Consider the following 12,013-nt stretch of genomic DNA (forward strand, 5'->3'; position numbering starts at 1 on the left):
TGAGGGGCTCAGAGTGCAATCCTAGCTCTGCTGCAGTCACTGCAGGGCATTCCAGGGCTATTTATAATGGCATATGTGGGTTTCCTACTTTACAGATTGTAATGCAGCTCGCTGCCACAGGGGAGAAAAATGTAACACTAAAGCATGACATACTGCCCCTTGGACATCAGACCATGTGGATCATGTCAAGCTGTGAGGTAGAAGCATCTGGTTCACAACAGAGGTTTCAGGGTGTTTTCTTAGCTTCTTTCTCCTCCTGTTTTCCTTATCTGTATTACACAGTAGCCATATATTCTATTTTTAAACACAGAAGCTCTCGTAAAAATCAGCTGAAGCTGTGCTCATTTTTAAAAAAAAAAAAAAGGTTGGGGACAGAAGTAGATTCCTACAAGAATCTACTAAACCAAGTGTGTCTTTTTTAACCCCCTCAGATTTCAGTCAGGAATAGATGGATTTTGGAGGAGGTCAGAGAAGGATCTTCAGCTGTTTGCACATCAAATGTTTTTCAGCATGTTAGCTTACATTTTGGCAATGGAATAAAAAGACTGAATTTTCAGTAAAGCTCAGCACTAACCTACAATCAGTGTAGGGGGTTCTTTTGAAAACTGTGTGTGCTTCTTGATAACAGTGTAAGACTTACCTATAGGACTTAAATCTTCTCATGCTAGGGGCTAGCATTAGAATTTTTAGAAGTGCTTAGGTGGTTTGGCCTTATGCAGGGAAATTTTACAAGTGGGACATAAATAACTTAATACCTTAGAAAGCTGATAGGAGCGATATGCCTGAATGCTCTCTCTTCCTCCAAAAAAAAAATCATATGGTAGGTCCCCTGTCGTTTGAGTGATTTTGATCCCATCCTAATTGCTGAAGTCTTTACTAAGCTCATTTTTTGCATAAGAGTGCAAAGACGTAACTCTCATTGACTGACCGTTGTGGTACATTTTCATCAATAGAGTCAAATTTCTATGCATGTTCTCCAATAATGAACTTTCTGAAATTGTCTTGAAATCAAAAATTGGCCTGAAAAGCATTTTTGTTACATATAATGTAGCTACGTGATAGATTTGGTCCAGTATATTTCACAGTCTTGTATATACAGCCTATATTATTAATCACTGGATTGTGTGTCAAAACTTGAAGTTCTTGAATTTCAACCTAAGGATATGAGTTACCAACCCAACCAAGCAAGTGAAAATCTTCTAAATTATTGCAGGAAATTGCCAACACTACCAATTTGTAAGGAGTTTCCTGTGTTCTTGTTAACCAGTTCCTTTCTGCACCATATATTAAGGCAAAGCACAAAACGTATTTGTGTGGCATTTGCTATCCCATCAAAATCATACCCTGTCAAACTGTGGCTAGTGCGGTGATGTCAATGTTCCATGCACTTGGAGAAAAGATTTCCTATTTTTAGATACTAGGAAATAACTACTTTGCTCAATCCATTTAGCTTATCCGATTGCAACACCTAGGGAAATGGTTTGGATGTGAGTGTACATGCAGACTAGAACTTATCAGAAGTTAAGTAGTTGGAAGTAACTAGAAGCAATCAGAAGTTAAGTAGTTAATAATTTATTTGAAGTCTGTGTGTTTTCTACTTAGTAAAATACTGAAGCTTCCTGAGAAAACTACATCTTGAAGAACCATTATTTCTAGCCCTCTACTAACTCAGGAAGGTGCTGCTGCAACTGTTTAAGATGATTTTGTTTTCCATGATTTTACATGGGTTAGGAGATACTGTGTTGGTTGTTTTTGTTTGTTTGTTTGTTTTCTTTTGATAGATGCAGTTGCTTTGGAGAGCAATTCTGCACAGAAGGATTCTCATCACCTGCTGACCTAGTGGAAGAAAGATGTTCTAAGACAGCAGAGGTCCCTCTTTGGGTAAGTAGGAATGTTCCTTTAATAGGAAGACCGGATGACAAAGTTCAGACAGGACTCAGTCTCTGGGAAGACATGAGCTGTCTCTGGGCCCAGTCACCCTGCTTGTTTCTAGCATTCTGCAGCACCACACCACTTCCAAAGCAGGGTTGCATGCATTTAGTACAGCTGAGCTCAAAGACTGTGAAGTGGGTTTTCAGTTTAGTGAGTTCTTCTTAGCAAAGTGCATACAGCAGTGGGGCAAAAAAAAAATCTATTGGCATTGTCTATTGCTCTCTATATCATTGTCTGTAGACCTAAATTGTATGATGAATCCAACAGCTTCCTATATCGCTCAGAAAAAAATGTCAAATTTTGTTTTGTCAAGGATGCTTCTTTTAATGGAAAAGAACAAACTAATCTACCTTAATTGCATGCTGAATATTGTAACAGGAAAAAAATCTACCTTGTGATGTCCTGAATGGAGTCCCAGACTTGGACATTTGTGATTATGTGTAGTTGTAGATTATTGATATTGGTTCATATATTGCACTTTCTACTTGCCAAATAACAACCTGCCTGGTTGAAATCAGTTTGTTCCAGAGTCCATTTGAGGGAGTCCATTTGAGGAAAAAGAAAAATTGAGGTTACCTCAGGACCAGTTCAGAAACAACCATGCTATTTTGCAGGTAGGTCTGGGATAATTGGAAATATATTTTGCCTGAGCTTGGTGGCAGGCCAGACAACAAATGGAGGACTTCTGTAACTCTAAATAGAGGGAAACTGGAAAAATAGTGGGAGAAAAGGATTTGTGGGGCTACAGAAGAAAGCTGTTTTTTCATTTCTCAACTTTTCCCATCAATCTTTATAAAGGTCCCACTTCCTTATGATTCTAAAAAGCACAGAATTTAGTGGAATGACTTTGCAAGTGCATGAGCTAGATGTTTTGGGGCACAACTTAATCCTTTTTTTTCTGTAGGGTGCTAATGAGTTGTTTCCAAATCCCCTGGTGCCACTGCAGATTCATTTCTTGGCAGCTTTTCTGTTGAAAGACATAGTTGAGGGTTTCACATGTGATGTAATTAACACCAGGCTAAGTGGTAATTAAGCACCTGGTATTGTTTGTGTGTCTGAGTTATGCAGAATTTAATGTTAATTTTGTCATGAGTAAGCAGATGTCACCATCGTGTTGGAATAACACAGATCACTGCAAGAAGAGCATTAAATCTACCGTCTTTAAGTGATTTTACTGTTGTTATCTGAAGGACTTCATCATTCTGCCCAACAGTTAAGGTCTCAACTTAGAAAGTTTTCATTTAAGCGGTAGCTGTAACTACTATTACAATTTTTAAAATTATACACAGACTATTAAATGTTAGCTCATTAATGAAAGTTTGAGGCTAAGTGTAAGCGCTGAGGAATGTTGTAAGTTCTCTGTCATATGTCATCTCCTGCTCCAGATTGAATTCAACTTTCTAGGAGTTTCCCTTATAGATGTTCTGGCATGTGATACCAGAAATATAAAAAGTAAAAAAACAAAAACAAAAAACAAAATCTAGTGTCTCTGTTTAAGTGACTTTATTTTAAAATTAAATTTACTTGAGTTCAACTGATTTCAAAGGTGAGCTTTGTTGGACTAGATAATTGTTGGAGAAGCTGTACAACAAAAGTGCTTGTGGTCCATGATACAAGCTGATCGTTTTACAGCCTGCTAAGGTGTGGGTCATGCTAGTTCTGCATGGCAGTGGTCTGTGAAGGGCTACCTACCCAAATGGTGGCAGGGAAGGACCAAGTAAAAAAGGGAAATTGAGGGGTAGGATGCTTTGGTTATTTAATAATTTAAAACCACTTTTAGCTTTTCTGGTGGTGCACCCTTAGGCTTTCCTAGTGTTGGTATTTCTTCAAGTTGTATTTGTAGAGAAAGTATGAGTAAGAAATGAAGAGCAAAACACTTTCAACATATTTAACTTGTTACTCTTTTCTTGATGTCCCTTTTGAAAAGGAAACGGGAAAGCTTGGAAACCCAAGCATTTTTGGCTGCTCTTACGTTAGGAGCACCCTGGTGAATTATTTTTCCCTTCTCCAGTCAGAACTGTGGCCTGAACTGCAGATCAAAGAAGAGTAGCACTTTGGTTAATCTGGCATAAAAATCTACTTTAGCCCAAAGAGACAAGAGGAAAAAGAAATTGAGGCCCAGGCTCCATGGCAACTGTGAGGTAGATTGTTCAAATAGTTGGTAACTGTAACACAGTTTAAAAAAAAAAAAAAAAAAGGCTTGGAAAGATATATTGCTACCATATTGGAAAGGACATTGCATCCCAAGCCAGGGTTGTTGCCTGCTGCTACAGGGAGTGTTCAGAACAGTGCAGGGATAGTCTGAGGAAAACAGGACAGAAGCCTGTTACAAAGAATAGAAGGTAGCCAGCTGATGTGACTTTAGGTCTGCTTCAGAAAATGTGTACTGAAGATGCAAGCAATTCTTTTCTTCTTTGAATCTGTTCTGCATCACATGCTAACTTTATAACCATCGAACCAGGGAAATTTGACATGGCAGGTCACCATTTGTTGTGGGTTTGACCACATACCAGACAGTGCTGCCTTATGACATTGAGATATAACACTATGTTTAGAGAAAATGCTGCACTGTGACCTTGTATGGCGCTGTTGGGTCCGGCGCTGTCAGATCCAAAACGTGCAAGGCACTTTGATGGGGGACTTGAAAGCTGATTCAAGATTCCCGATTCTCTATTCCTGGTGAATCTCACAAATCTACATCTTGCTAATCGGATCAAAATCTTGAATGCTTGCCTGCTGCTGAGCTTTCTGGGCTTATCAGTGTTTTATTTCAGGCCAGTCCAAGTACAGAACTTACCTGCTGTCTCACCAGGAGTCTGGGTTTACCCAGGTAGAGCTCTCCTGCTGCTATCAGCAGTAGCAGTCAGGATGTTCTTCATTATTCTTGCGTCTTTCATCTAAAAGGCTTTTCAACCTGCAGATAGTAACTTGATGCAGTTATGAGCAAGGTCTGGGTGATTAGCATCTTGTATCACAAGCTGTTTATTTAACTGCAAGCCTGTGTCCTGAGATACTGAGCTGGTCCTTCTCAGAGCTGGGCAGCCATTTTCAGGTGGGTAGAAATTTCCATAACACACTTACGTCCAGTAGCTTGAGGATGCGCTTGCTCACGTCTGTAAATGCGTACTCAGAGTATCCCTGAGGAAAACCTGTCTGAAATCCTTCTTTGAAATGAATTCTCTTTCCTTCCTATGTAGCTGGTTTGTTGCATTGTTGAACTATTATTTTTATTTTAAGAATTCATGAAAGTCATGTTAATATCAAACCCAAGTATTATTGCTGTCAGCTATGCTACACCGATTACATCTTGTTCTAGCCCCAAGTGGCCACAGAAAAAAACAATGACCATCTTTTTCATAGTCACCACTTACATACATAATGCAAAAGAATAATCATGTCCCACTCTCTTTTGGATGGAAAGCACATGTCCAGTTCCATCAGTCATTTCCTTTCAGTGATGCTTTTGAATCTTCCTATTGGTCTTGATAGTCTCATTTATCTATATCTGTCTTGCAGTGAGGTGGCCATACCTGGATGTCTTGGCTTAATTTGATCCATGTCCAGCACAAACAGGAAAAATACTTTCTAAGTCTCACCTGTCAGTATGTTCTGGGAGGAGATGTCTTTCTCCTCTCTCTCACTTCTCTTTTTTGGTGACATCAATTTGTTGATCAAAATTAAGTTTGCCTTTACTTAGAAGGTCAAAGATCCTTTTCTGTATATTGCCACTTGTCCATATCTGTTTGGGTTTGTTTCTGATGGATATAACGTTTTGTACTTGTTTTTATTTTGTTCCATCTTGATACAATCCATTCTTTTTTTTTTTTTCCAATTTATGGAGATTGTTGACTTGTTATGATACCTTCAAACATGGCTGCTGCATACCTGTGAGGACCTATCTATGCTCTTGACTATGCTAATAAAAGTGGAGATAATATGGTCCCCTGTAGAACTCCAGGTGAAGTGTCCTGTCAATTTGACAGCAAATTACCGGTAATTTAAGAGGATTTTCTAGACAGTTTTACCCCCAAATTTTAGTGGTTTTAAGCTATGTTTGCTTTCCCTTGTATGCTTTGAAAACATGGGGTGGGCAGGGATTAAAAGCATTGTATTTTTACTTTACTTTTCAAAGTAAATCATCTCTAATGCTTTCCCCCATAATTGCTGCAACTGTTGCCCCATTCAATAGAACATGATAGGTGGAACATAATTTATTCCAGACCATTTCGTATTGACCATTTTTCATCATCATATTACCTTCCAGTTACTTCTAAACTGATTATTTAAAATTTTTCTTGTGTCTTTCTAGACAGTGCAGTTAATTACGTTCTTCTTCTGAAGAGAAGTTCTTTGTTTGCCCACAGTTTCTACAGAACCTCCCTTATTCTTCAAAATCACACCAAGAGTAGTGCTAATTACTCACAGATTAACTGCTTCAGGTACTTCTTGGACTGCTTTAGGATAGATTTCATCAAGCCCTGAATACTTGGCTGTATTCAGTTTAGGTAGCTCAGCGCAACCTGAATGTGGCATCCATGGGGTCTAAGCACTGCTTCGGAATTCCATCCCAGTCCCCACTTTTACAGAGGGAGGTCTGCTGCCCCCCCTGTACCTGGTTGTTCATGTAAGCGGTGATCCAAGCCTTGTGGAAGCACAGAAGCAATTTGAAAGCTTGGATAGTTCAGGATGTTTCCCTTTCTCTCTGGGAGAAGACATGATTTGGCAAACAGATCCCAAATTGGGCTGTACTGACAAAAGTATTATTTCACCTGCCCTGTCTTTGTTCTTGACTGTCTCTCTTTCCTTGATAGGAAAATCTGCTGTGAGTCACTATTAATCTATTTCTGTGAATTTTGAAGCAAAAAAGTCATTGATGACTTCATTATTTTTTGCTTACATCTCGTCATGTTTGGTATATATCATTAGTTTTGAAATTATTTCTCTATTTTTTTTCTTCCTCACATGTTCTTTTTTGATATTAACCCTTATTCATGTATTGCTATTTCTATATTACTGTTTATTTTGGGGGTTAATTAAGATCAGATACATTCCATTTGACACTCCTGTCAGTTTAGTACTGTATACTCTATTCGATTAAGTGCTACTTTGCATTGCTTCCCATTGGAAGTTTTTCTGAGAGATTCTGTATCTACCAGTTCCCCTCAGCTTGCTGCCATCTTCTGTTTTGTAGTCCAGTGTCCTTTTCATTGTCTGATCTTACCTTTTCTTTGAGCACAAAGCACTAGCGGTCATGATTCTCTTTCCTCCAAGTTACCTTTGGTTGCAGTTTTCAGCCAGTTTGGCCCTTTTCAGTAGGAAGAGATTTAAGATAGCTGTTGACATGGTTCAACTCCTCCACCTTCTAAAAGCAAAAGCTGTTCCTAAGAATGTGGCAGTCAGACTGTGCCTGTATTGCATTTCTGATGGCTAACTAGCTGATTTTCTGTGACCACTATAGAAGACTCTTGTTTGTTTGTTTGTTTGTTTGTTTTTGTGTGTGTGTAAATTTCTAACTGTACTGTATGCCTTTTTTCCTCCCCCCAACAAAACACAAAATATTTCAAGTTCCCAATAAAATCAAAGCTCGATCTGATTGGATTGTGAGAACTACATCTACCAAAAAAAAATTGACTGAAAACGACTGCTTTGATTCAGCCATGTTTGTGATCCCTTGTCATCTGCTGTCAGTGAACAAACCTGACATGCAGGGAGTTTCATTCGCAGAAAACCACGGGGAATGTTGTGCTTGATATGAACGTCTTAGTCACAGGAGAGCACAGAGATTTGGTATGTGAACAAAACTATTCACTATTCTCTTCTGTAAAGGGCTTTGGACATCCACTCAGAGAGCAGAAACAACAGCATATGACTTATGTGCCCAATTACACACTGTGTATAACTAAATAGCTGAACCGAACAGTTCACAAATGCTCCATAGTCTGAAAACAGCCAGTTAAAATCTCCAGCAAAAGACGGCGCACATTCAAAGCAATTGAGCTTTGTTAATGCTTTGTGAAACAAATAAAAAAAAAAAAAAGGCTAAATTTGCAGCTATCCCTAAGGAATTATCTGTGAGCACTATCTGCAAATAATAATTTAATCAGCTTATGTGGCTGCCCACGGTCACAAAGCTGTAATTGATTAAAAATGATCCTTTTCTTAACAAAATAGGGCTGCAGACTAAAAATGGGATTCTAAGGTGGTTCTAATGTGCCCTGCTCTGGCAATATGCTAAGGAGCAATTCTGTAGAAAACCAAAGAATCCTGTAGCAAAAGGTTTGGGGACTGTCACAGAGCAGTCTTTTTTTTTAAGACTTTGGGGGTGTTTTAGACTGAACTTGGGCTCTTTTTTTTCTTTCACAATGTATTCACGTTACCTAGGGAGCTGAATGGGGGAGAGAGACTTCTTTCAAAGGCTTTGTGGCCTGCTTCCAATTCTGATAAAGTCAACAGGCTTGGCCCCACCAAGAGGAAATAGGATGCTGCCCCTTTAAGCAGACTGTAAGGAGTATGGAATTACGGCTAACTTGGTTTGGAGCCTTTGTGTAAGGCTTTCAGGAAGAGATAAACCATTAATCATGCACAATTACTCTGACCTTGCATGAACTAAAGCCTCTCTGAACACATAAGATTACCGTCTCTGGGGACCTTGAGATACTGACACGATCAGCTCGGTGCTAGGGCATTGGAAACTGCAGCACAAAATGGCTGAAAGCTTGGCCTTTATTTCCTTTTCTTAAACTGGGGTCTTTCTCTCCAGACAGGACAGGTATTTATCTTTCCAACATGCTTGCAGGGTAAACTAAGGAAAAGTAATTTCCCTTAAGCCAGGATATGAATCTGTAGAATGCAGTTGGTAAGTGGTGGCAGTGCTTGAGAGAATAAATTACATTTGTTTTTTTGGTCAAACTATTTTCTTCAACTCACTGAGGTGGAGACCTTCACATTGCTGTTACTGTCTTCCTGCGGGGCACCCTCTTTCTCAGCTCTTGGCAGAGTAGGGTGATGGTCAGTGACAGATTCTGAGGTGGTTCTGCAGTGTAATTAATTTTTGTTGGTGTTATTGCTTTCCTCATACCATCTTCACCTTTTAAAATTAGATTTCAGGTGGCAAATTTCAGTCAGTTCACATCCCCTCTAGTAGTCTTTAGTATTTCTCTCACCTCTTAAGCTCCCTAAACAAGCGTGTCTCTCTCTCACACTTACTATGATAAACTTCCCTCTACCTCTTCATTCCCCAACCTCCTGGCACTAGCAGCAATATGTAAAATAATAATAATAAACGAGCAATTAAGTATTTGCTCATTAAGTAATTATTGATTTCAACTCCCTATTTTTCAAAATTAGGGTTAACTGAAGATGTATGTGACCAATTGCAGTAGCTCAGCTGACTAACTTGGTAAAATTTAGTCCATTGTTTACATTTGATCATTGATCATGCGTTTGATCCCTACAGCTTCATTCACTCATAAAATTTATGCCATTATAAATATTTTTTTAGGCATGTGATTTTTTTACATTGTTATTTACTGAAGTGCAACATCTAATTTGAACATAAGCTTGCATTGATATAATTATCTTTCTTTCCTTTTCACAAAGAAGTAATTGTGTGTATTTGGATCTGCAAGTTTATTCTGCTTTAACTTAAGGTTAGTAAGTTACTACAGTTAGTAAATACTACTTACATGAGTAGGAGAAGACTTATGTGTGGAGAAGCTTTCCAGAGCACTTATTTTGCCAACCCTTGTTTACATCTAGAGAAGATTAAATGCCTTTTAAAAAGAAATGATCTTCAAGACTTGGGAAAACTACAGATGTTTTTAGTGTCTTTATTTAACACTATCAGTTACTGCTTGACTTCAGCTATAGAAGATCTGACTAGAAGACTACAAGGTTTCTTGTTAGTTGTTTTTTCATCTGTATTTTTCAAACCCTCAACCAGCTCAGTAAGCCGTCTGTCTTATAAAAGAAGGCAAACATGAACTCTGCTATTTTAGCATTTATTTTTCTGCCAAAAAGTTTGTGTTTGAAACCAAACCTTTCCCTGCATACTTCTATGGAATACTTCGCTGGAATTTGCACAGATTTCTGCCCCTTCCTTAGCTCTGCATATGACAAAAACTAGTGGAAAAACAGCAATCTTGTATAGACTTTATTTGTCAGTATATTAAGGTTCCATTGATGAAATGCCATGCTTTCTTTCCGTTAAAGTAGCAAATTTTTCATTTTTCAGAGATGCGATTGGAAGAAAATGGAGATCACCCGATGTGTGTTAAAGGATCGGGCAATGGCATCCACTGTAAGATACGTACCTGATACTGACCAGCACATCTGCTGCTATGTTACATGCTTTGTATGCGGATGGGTAAGTCCAAAAGACATAAATATGCTCGTCATTGCAGTGAATGATGTGGAGAAAGAGCACTGGGAACTTTTGTTCTCCATAAAAAGCTATTTAGAAGGTAGGCATAATAAAAATTCCACAAGTGCAGTGGTAAGGATTTTTTCTAAAAGTTACCTGGTGGATACATCAAACACTGTCACCCGCTACCTACTGAAGGTAAGGAGAAATTTTTTGATAATGAATATTTCTCTAGCTTGTTTGCTGCAAGCTTTTTGCTCCGTGTACCAAGCTGTGCTGACAGTCATTGTTAATAGCTGACTAATGGGTTTGGTGACAGCTAATTTTATATCTTATATCAGAAGGGTATTAAAAGGCTCCCAGTGCCACTACACATTGAGGATGAAAGTCTGGTTGGAGGGAGCTGTCCAGTACTAGCTGGAGAAGACAGGTATTGTGCTTGCTTTTCTCTCTCTCTCTCTTTTTTTTTTTTTTTTTTTTTTTTATCTCTTCCCATATGATTTTTCCCTTTTCTCTTTTTCATTTTCCATTAATCCATTTGATTAATACCAATAGCTAGGCAGCTGTTTATTCTAAGAAATATTCTACAGGAAATAATCGGAAAACAAGCAAATAAACAAACAAACACACAAACAAACTTAACAAAACAAAATGGGTAGAATATTTAATGGGATTTTGGTAAAGAGCAAAGGCATTAACACAAAGAGGAGAGCATCTAAAAGGAAGAAAAAAATCATTTAGACGCTATCAGCCAACATTTAACTGTCAGGGACAGTTGATTTTGTCTGTATCCCCAAAGCAAGATGTTTCTAAACAATGCACTTTCTTGTATTCAGGACAAAGAGATATTGGAAATAGAAAAGCAAAATGCAGTTTGGCTGGGTAAGCTGCTGTTGGAACAGACTGCCATAGGATGTGGTTTGATTCATCATCACATGGAGCGTACAAACTGAGAATGCATGTCTGTCTTAAACTATTCTGCATTTCAACCATGAGATATTGCTGTTAGTAATGTTGAGTCTGTGTAGTGGGGAAGGATAATTCCTTTCCCTGCAGGAGCTGTGAATAGTCTGTTTTGCAGGAGTTCAGTCCATATGGCAGTATTGGTACATTCTCGTGTTAAATCTGTGAACCTATGAAAGTGCCATTTTCCGAAGCGTGGTGCTAAGCCACAGACTTGTCCTGTTTGTGGTGCTGTGGGCTCACAACTGCCCATGACACTCCGGGGCAGTGGTAACACAATGCCAATTTCCAGAACTATGCAGAGTATCAACCCTACTCCTCTTCCAGGAGAGGGGCTGCAAAAGGGGTAAGACTTTTCTGTGACTGGGAAAAGACAAAAGCTTGGTGGGAGGAGGGGAGGAGTTTGCTGCAGGTTAAGCTTTGCTGCGTGGGGCATAAGGGGCGAGATCAACAAAGGTGGGACTTATTCTTTTCGTATCTAGACCAGCTTCAGTCAGGAGTAAATCAGCTGAAGTCAGGTGTCAAGGCAAAGCTTGCGGTGATCAGTATCAGGCCTGTGTTCTTTGTTTTTCATCCTGTTACACCACTTTGTAACCAAAGATGTAGAAAGATCCACCGTAAGAGCTTTTAAAATGGAACTGTTTACCAGCTGAAGGGAAAATGACAACCTACCGCTTCCTGGTTGCAGTCCAGATGTTTATTCTGTATCGACATTGCAGTGCTGTCAGTACAGCTTGTGTAGCTCTGCTGAGACAT

General features: G+C 38.9%; 1 long non-coding RNA gene across 1 annotated transcript in view; it reads left to right on the forward strand.

Moving 5' to 3' along the window:
• Positions 1-10,718, forward strand: part of LOC106015783 (uncharacterized) — a 121,977-nt gene extending 111,259 nt beyond the window's left edge. The window contains exons 4-6 of the long non-coding RNA XR_002400253.4: positions 1,782-1,881; positions 2,451-2,546; positions 10,166-10,718. This is a non-coding gene — a long non-coding RNA (uncharacterized lncRNA). The remainder of the gene's footprint in view (positions 1-1,781; positions 1,882-2,450; positions 2,547-10,165) is intronic.
• The last annotated feature ends 1,295 nt before the right edge of the window (positions 10,719-12,013 follow it).

This window comes from Anas platyrhynchos, chromosome 16 (assembly GCF_047663525.1).
Source record: "Anas platyrhynchos isolate ZD024472 breed Pekin duck chromosome 16, IASCAAS_PekinDuck_T2T, whole genome shotgun sequence".
Lineage (NCBI taxonomy): Eukaryota > Metazoa > Chordata > Aves > Anseriformes > Anatidae > Anas > Anas platyrhynchos.